The following is a 9,249-nucleotide window of genomic DNA, read 5'->3' on the forward strand; positions in this document are numbered from 1 at the left end:
CTTGGTTCCTAAAGAAACTTTGTGACTGTTTGATTATACCGGGAATGACGAAGTAGCTGCTGGATGTGACATTTTGTGCTTTCTCATGGCTTGAGAAAAAGTGATCATTTTTACACATGGCAGAAGGGGGAAATGTCGTTTCAGTTACTTACTTTACACGTGGCACTAATTAATTGGAATGTGGTTTGAAGTTGAATTTAACGTTGGTTATAAAAGGAGATGTGATCATTGAATTTCATCTTTCTGATTACCTACATTTACGCAAGAACCCTAACCCTAATTTGCGATCAAATTCAAAATTCTTTTGATCACCATGTCTACTGCCAACACTGTTGTTGATCAATTCATTACCAACAATAACGGTGTTTCTATGCCACACATGAAGATTCAATCCAACAACTTATGGTTCAATACGATTGTTTATGAGTATCCAGATGAATTGAAGATGTTCATTCAGATAATGAAGGATGCATGTCTTGCACATGCTCTGTGTGCTTCGTTTTCTATTCCAATGAACTAGTTATCACTTGCTACTTCTATAGCCATGTATAACAATTCGGCAATCATCATCATATTTCGGATGGATTCATAAAAGACTAAAAGGTTGAATAAGAATAAATTTTTACAAATTCTTCAAATACTATCAGAAGGGAAGTTTGAAACTCCCACGAATGAATAGGTACTCTTGATGTTCAATGAAGTGGGGTATCAACCTCCAATTACGCTTGTAAGTAGTATCAGGAAGTCGAGTCTTCCTGGGGTATGGAACTTCTTCTTTGGAATCACTCTACAATGCCTGACTGGAAGGAGTTTTGGAATCGATAAGGCAAAACTCCAATTATAGTCGGATATGGTTGGACTCTACTATGGCTTGAGTGTGGATTATGCTTCGCTATTATGGGTGGAAGTTTGCTTCATCGGTAAAGCATTCCAAGAAAACTATTGAGATTTCCAGTGAAATATTTTGGATTTTAATCTTACATGAAGTCTATAGTCAAGCAAGTGTTCTTGTTTCAGAAGATGCTAACGTTTCCACATTCTCTCATCTGCACATTCCTAAGTCAGCACTCAATGACCCTATTGTTTTCCCAGCCGTTGGTTGCATTTCAGATGCCATGTTAAATTTGGTATCTCCTAAGACCTCCATTTTGTTAAAATATAAATCTTCAATGGAATCAACTTCTACAGGTGTTATCCCAAAGAAGATGACTTTTAGAGCCACAGAAGGAACTTCCACAGATTCGCAATTTATAAAGAAGAAGTCAAAAGCGAAGCCTAAAGCTGTTGAGAAAGAAGCTTCAACAAAAAATGTTCCTGAGAAGTATGGGAAGGGGTATCTAAGAAAGTTACAAAAGAAGTTTCCTAAGAAGTCTGTTGCAATTGGTTTCGAGAAGGATGTTGAAAATGTTATTAAATAAGGTGTTAAGGAGACTTCTATTCCTAAGATTGTTCTCAGGAAATCCAACAAATTAAAGACGAAGTCAAAGTCTTCTGGTGTGGTTATTTAGTAAATTAATGAGGAAGAATGCAGAAAAAGAAAAGTTGTTGGTGTCCTAAAATGCATTAAGAAGCTTAGGGCTTTAGCTGATGATGAGCCTTCAACCAAAGCTTCGTCACCATTAAAAAGTTTTGAGGTTGATAGAGATAGAGAAGAAACAGAAGATGATTTCTTTTGAAATGATGGTCAAACTTTTAGTGATTCACCTAGAAAGGAAACCATTTTCAAATCGAATTTCGAGGAGATACATATTTCTGATGTCACTGTGAACGCATATGATGCAGATACAAACATTAAATTTAATGAACCAGTTATCACTTCGCTCCCTGAGTAGACAATAGTCACACCACCTGAGCTTCCTATTTTTGAGTCCAATGTGGAGGATAGTAGGACTCCAAACATCACTGAGAACTTATATAAATAGGACTCAAATGTTATCATGGGTGAAAGGAGTTCGACATCAACAATCAATACTACAACCGTTCCACCACCACAAACATCAAAAATCGCACTAACATCAGTTCCAACTATCTCACCAACATTTCAAGGCGTTATGAATGAACCAATGACTACATTATTCTCTTCTTAATCCACAAAACCAGAGATATAGAGTTACAAAGATGTGGATGAAGATGAAATGGTTGGATTCACAGAGTTAGAGTTTAATCTAGAAGAAGAAAATCTCGATGACAATGCCATCATATCTGGAAAACAACACAAAATTCTCAACTCTAAACTCAATTCAATTCTTCAATTCTTGAATGAAAGTGTTGGGAAATCAAATTTTGGTGGAGAAGAAGTAGAATTTTTATTAAAATCTCACGAGTCACAATTTAGATCTTTACTTGATAGTGTTGTTGAGGGCGTTTATGAATGTTTGGCTACTCAATCTCGAACTTTCAAACATGAAAACAAAAAATTACATGATGTTGCTCATGAGTGACATGAGATTTATGAGAAGTTGGTGAAAACTTCTAAAGAATCAATCAAAGTCAAGAAGCTTGATACGTTTTGTGGAGGTATTAAAGATAAAGTTCAAGTTCTTTTGGGAGAAACACAGACCATGATTGAAGATATTCATACTTTTAAAAAGGATTATGTTGGGGAGTTGAAAGAAAAGAAAGAAGCAGATGGTCATGTGCTTTCCAAATTTGAAAACTCTTACTAGCTTTCAAGAGACTTTATCGAAGTTTGATTTTACATCAAAATATTCGATTTCCCAAGATCTGATGTCTTCAATGGTTTCCTCTTTCAAATTTTGTTTCAAGAAAGGGCATTCACATATTCTGGATTTAGTCCTTCGTCCCCCAACCAATGCTCCACATCCAGTTGCAAACGTGTCAAAAAGAGGAGAAAGGGGAGTTGGTTCGTTAAAAGATAGTGGGGAAGACAAAGGGAAAGTTGTAGGAAGTTGATCTCTACCCTGATTCCTACTTCTCTACCTATGAAGCCAATAATTACACCTTCTTCGACTACAATTTTTGTTCCAAATGTCAAAGAAGACTTATCCAAGTTGCAACAGAATAAAGGGATAATTATTAGGGAAAGAGGATCAAGTTCGCAAACTGCAAAACCTGTGACAACCAATGATCCTAAAGACAAAGGAAAGGGTGTCCATGTAGAACCCTTGGAAGAAGAGAAGAAAAATCTTCAAGAACTGGAAATGGAAATACTTAGGCAATTAACATTATGAGGCAAATTGAGAATGATCCACTAAGACTCAACAAATACGATCCTAACAAAGTTTGGTGCTATGAAACAATTGATAACATAACTTTTAGTGACGAATAGTATTTTATTATGAAGTTAAAGAACAGTTATGACGTTGAAGATATTGAGTTCAATCAAGTAGACTTCCCAGTTAAATATTTGTTGTTTGTCTTTCCTCAGGTCAAGGTTGTAGAATGTTACAAAGATAAAGATGAGTTCAAGAAGATGAAAATTCGTTTTCATGTGGTGCTTAGGAAGAGTGAGGAAGAAGCATGGTCATTAGTGAAGATAAGCAAGCTTGTTTTGATAACTCTAGATGCTTTGTATGAAGGAGTTTTACAAAATTTCTGACACCTTGTTGTGAGGGCGAACAATGTGTTATTTGATTTCACCATTGTAGACTTTTCTATAATGAATGTCAATGATCTCATCACAAAAAAGAAACTAATGGGTTATGTAAATGTAACATCTGGTTCCTGGTATGCATTTAACTTAATTATTTATTCATTTTGAAGGGCTACTTGATGAGTTGGTGGCCCTAACTCGTTGATTAGAAGGTAGAATATGTGCGGGTTTTAATTGAACTACTCGACAAGTCAAAGTCTTGACCCGATGAGTAGGACAGCCTGGACGAAACCCTAATCTTTAGTGCTTGCACGCTATTTAAGCATCATATTTGGCCTCCACCCGAGCCTCTATCACCTCCAAACCCTAATCTCGAAACCCTAATCAACCTTGAGTGATCTTGACCTATTTCTTGCCATTTGTGAGTGTTTTGTGTGTTCTTGAAGCTTAGAAGAAGAAAAAGGAGCTTGAAGGTTCAAGGAGAAGGTTATACATCCAAGGATTTGGTTCCATTCTCATGACTTTCTGGTAATCAAGCTCTTAACTTGCCTTATAGTTCATTAGATCTCTTTGTGGTCTATTTTATGGGGTTTTTTTTTCCATGTAGCATGATTTATGAGTCATGGATGTCCCAAGTTGAATATACTTTCACATCTGGAGTTATTAAGGGTTGTAAAGGCATAAAGGTGCAAACTTTATGCCATTTGAGTCTCATGCAACAAGGATATTGTTATGGCCTTTTAAGCCCCAAAGGGGCCATGCATGGAAGCAAGCTCAAGACTTTACGTGGTTAACTAGTTTCTAGGCCCTAGATCTAGGATTTCATGCTTTGGTTTAGAATACTAAGGCTGTTTGGACAAGATCTATGTCATAGAGTAATTAGGGTTTTAGCTAAACCCTTCAAAAAGGGTTATCAACGGGTAAAGTTGGAAAATTTTCCCTTAAAAAGGTCATTTCCAGTGAACAAGATAAGTATGTGTTGGATTAATGTCTAAGTCCATAACTATAATTGGTAAGACTTGACCCGACCCGGCATGGTCCATTTGGGTTGCATACCATCATGCACTTGGATGAGAGAAATAAGACACTTATGGTTATTAATATATTATAAGTTCTAGTATATAAATAATAAGAATAATAAGATTATTTAATTAGTATTGATCAAGAATTAATCTAGGATTAATTAAGTGATCAAAAGAAGACTAATTAAATATATGGATTGATTGTGTAAATCATCCATACTTGTATAGTGGGCTAATGCTCCATGGATAATCAAGTTGGGCTAAAACCCATAGGATGGTTCATGGATGCTCCATGGTGTATTTGTACCCATGGATCCAAGGAAATGGAAAGTCATGACAATTAGGGTTTACCCTAATTGTAACACTATATAAAGATATTATTCTTGGCAAAATTGGCAACTAGAATCACACTAGTGTGTGTGAAGAAAGGGCTAGCCGATTTTGATGAGTGTAGAATTCTCTCAAGTCATTCCAAGTGTTTTGATGATTGTGATTCCATTTGAGGTGTCACACTTGGGGCACTAGACACTCAAGCTTCATGGAGACTTTCTTCTCCAAAGAGGTATGTATTCTATCTTGCTATAGTCATTGTGTTTGTATGCTAGACTAGGATAATACCTTGGATATTCTTATTTGCATGTATAATAGAGAAAACATAGATCTAAGGTATTTAGGGTTGCATGTACACTTAGGAGTGTTAGAATGCTCAAAACCCTACAGTGGTATCAGAGCCTAGGCTTGTTTTCTTGTTATACTTGCAAAAGAAGCTGGAAAATCGAGTTTTGATGTTGTCTGCCCAGCAGACTCGCCGAGTCCATGAATGGACTCGCCGAGTCCAAGGCAAAATGCATCCAACTCGCCGAGTTGGTTCGTGCACTCGACGAGTTGGACCCCCAGACAGCATATATTCGACTTTTTTGGCTGGAATTGGACTAAGAACATTACCCTAAGTTGTTTTTGAACTTATAAACTTGTTTTTGATGTGGTAATGTTCATGCTAATCCATTTTCAAAGATAATTGTCAATAGATTCATGTTTTGTATTAGTTTAAGGTTTAGACTAATTACATGAAAAAGTTTGATTTGAATTATCTTGTTCTTATGAGTTGCTTAGATTAATAGAAATATTGAGTGAAATAGTTGTTTTCAATCCATTTTAATCTAAGAGTTGAGTATAAAATGTGTTTGTGTAACTTGTCCTCAAGTTACATGAAGAGTCACATTAAAGACTCATAAAATTCATAAAAGTTGGCAATGGTTACAAAATGAAGTGTCTTGTGTCATTGAATAATTTTTTATGACTCCATAACTTGTCCTCAAGTTATGGAAATTCAAGAGTCACTTCATTAAAAGAAAAATAGGTAACCATAATTAAATCCATAAGTTATAAAATAAAGAAAAAGTTAGTTCTTTTATTAGTTTAAAGTCTTCCATAACTTGTCCTCAAGTTATGGAACTTGAAGAGTTTTTGGATTAAAACTACTTTAAACACATAAGTTATGGAATTAATTAGTTTTGAATAGTTTCAAAACTTGCCCTCAAGTTTTGGAATTTGTAAAGTTTTCACTTATGAATACTTTAATTCCAAGTTAGCCCTTAGAATTTTAAAAGTTAAAATTCAACCCTTATACTTTATAATATTATAAGTTAATAATATATATATGTATAAGAGTAAAGTCAGTCTTACCGCTAGTACGCCTCATTCACGAAGCCGGTCTATAAGGTGGGTATAAGGTTGTTGCCTATAAAATGGCAACTTAATGGGTGTCCACTCTCACCCACCGCTTGCTTGACTGGTGGAGGGTCGTTAGCCGAACGGGTTTGACAGGACTAGAATTCTTCCCTCATTAAAAGTATTAATGATAATACTAAGTAACTAAACTCTTAATAATACCCAATCTTAGTTACTTAGGAAAAATGTGAATAAGGTGCTAATCCATGAAATTACACTTTACACTTTGTCTAAGTCGTTAGTGGAGCGTGTGTGGTTAACCGGCACACTAACTTGGACTTAACAAGAGGTAAAGGGTGACTTAATATTTATCATAGTATCGATGGAGCGTGTGTGGTTAACCGGCACATCGATTGAGGGGTAAACACTTAAGGGTACCAAGTAATTTGCATGGTTACTTCACACCTTGTTTTGTGATCCTCGGCATCCCAGTCACAAAACCTGAAGGGCACACTCGAGATTGAAACATGCCATTGAACAGTTCAATGAATCTCAAAGATCTAGGAGTTTCAAATCCAATTAAAACCTAATTATACATTTCGTTTATCTTGGTGGAAATTGGTGAATCGTCATTCACCTACCTTCAAATATTTTATACCTTGGATTACGGCATACCTCTTCTAAGTTATAAAATAGTTTGTTGGGTCCTAGCCTTAATATTTCATATTGGGTGTCATATTAAGGACTTAAGATCAACTATCTTGAATATCTCCCAAAAGATGTCTGGTTTAGACATTTATGATCTTCCCAAATCTCTTGAAACAAGCTTTCCTAATGAAGATGATGTCCCATGGATATCATACTTCTTCACCTCTTCCAATTATTCTCCCTAACCCACAAGTTCTTGAAAAGTTTAAGGTCACTCAAGCCCTATTGGCAAGGCAAGGTCTAGGTGTGGTCACATCTTGGAGATGTAGTCACATATTGACAAGCCGGGAGAGTTGGGTGTCAAAGTCTTGAGAAAGTTGGTGGTTCAATCACTTTCTAAGTCACATAGTGAGTTCTCTTGGAACACCTATGAAACCGACTATGACAAGACCCTCAATGATCTTATCTATTCGTTAAGATCAACTTCCTTAAAACATGATGGACATTGACAATAGTGACACAGGAAATCCAGAAAAGCTCTCTCTTCCCAATGGAAAGGGATCGGCCATAGTCAACTCGATTGACCAAATGGTAAAGAGACAAAGCTAAGACTGTGATAGTCTCGTGTACCATTATCAAAGGGTCCATATGTTTGTATTGCCAAAGAAAGGGGCATTGGTTGCGAAGCTGCCAAATTTACCTAAGGATGTTAAAGTCAATAAGTTTGACTCTACTTCAGGTAAATTCCACTATCTAACTCTGTTAAGTTTCTATTCTGAGATTCTTGATACATGATGAGACTGGGTCACATGGTGATGTTTTAAGAATCAAAGAAAAGTGAAGAAACTTAAAGAAAGAATATGCTGAATCTGATCGCATAGATGGATTTCTATCGCATAGTTTGAAAAATCGGATTCTTGAGCTACTTCCTAGGAGTTATGATATATTGCTTAGGAATAGATAACAACAAGTTTTCATGTGCTTATGGATTGTAAGGATAAGTTTTTTTCCGCAAAGTTTTAAAATAAAAGAAAAATTTTTTATTTTATTTATTTTAAAATATCCTTACAATTGCATTTGAGGGAAAATTGTTGCTTATATGATTCCATTAACAGCAAGAGTGGAAATATGAAATTGATTCTTTCATTTGTGGTAATGTCTAAATTTACCAAATAAGGAAAGATTCTCATCACCCAAGTTTCAATTGGACCGGAACTTGGAATCATGCAAGTTGTATAGCATGATGAATGAGAACTTTCAAGTTTTGGAAAAAATTAAGACTAATTACTTGTTCACATGGATGTGTGAGTCAAGTAAAGGACTAAGGGATCGAGTACACATTCTTGTGCACTGATTAAGTCCACCACAAAAGATTGATAAGACTATTCGTCATAGTTTACTAAAGCTCAGTAAATATGATTATACTTACAAGCTTAAGTGTAACTCTGAGACATTGGAAATGGTTCCAATGTAAGGCAGAGCGAATAAGAAGAATCAAATTAGGCAGAAGGATAAAAGTTTCTCAAATCTGAAAAGATGGGAGAGTACTTGAGTATCAGTTTTGTGATCATCTTAATGATTAAGAAACCATAGCACAAATAGTTCTCTAAGAAAATCTTAGTGCATTCTTATGACTAAGAAGAGGAACTTGAATTGTTGAAGTGGTTAAATCAAGAAGATGAGTCATACTTCGTTCCAATACAAGTCTTAGAGTCATACTCCAAGATTGTAATTTGAGTGACATGTCTTAAAGAAGGTTTAAAACACTTGTCAAATGTAAGAGTAAAAGTTTTCTACTCTTGTACATTTGAAATTGGTAAGTTGTGATGTTTTGGATAAAACAAAGACCAACTAAGGCCAATTGTGTGAAGTGTTTGTCTTGATTAGAATCCGCACTATCTCTTGGATGTTTGACAAGGAAGTCTTATATGTCAAGAGGACAGTGGGAGTCTTAAAGGTCTTGAAAGTCTCAAGAACTAATCAAGAATAAAACCTGAAGTTCTTCACTAGCACACGACTTGAGGTTTATAACCTATCATGTTGACATATTCTGTGCCCATTCCAGTTAAAGTTGCCTTTGCATATGAGTTCTTAGAGTTCTCAGTTTGTCGCATAAACAACTTGGAAGCAATGGCAGGCCCTTGAGCTGCCAGGTGGTAAGAAATTAAGATTGAGTTCAGTCCATATGAGTTTGGATTTGTCATTATCCTTGTCTTGTGACTATAATTTTGACAATTCACATGGATAAGAACACATACACCAGTAAATCTAAGTGTCATAAGGTTTCTCTCCGATTCATGAAAATGATGGTGAGGAAACACTTTCACTAAGTAGATTTTAGCTAGATAGCAATTG

The sequence above is a fragment of the Lactuca sativa genome, chromosome 1 (genome assembly GCF_002870075.4).
Source record: "Lactuca sativa cultivar Salinas chromosome 1, Lsat_Salinas_v11, whole genome shotgun sequence".
In the NCBI taxonomy this organism is placed as follows: domain Eukaryota; kingdom Viridiplantae; phylum Streptophyta; class Magnoliopsida; order Asterales; family Asteraceae; genus Lactuca; species Lactuca sativa.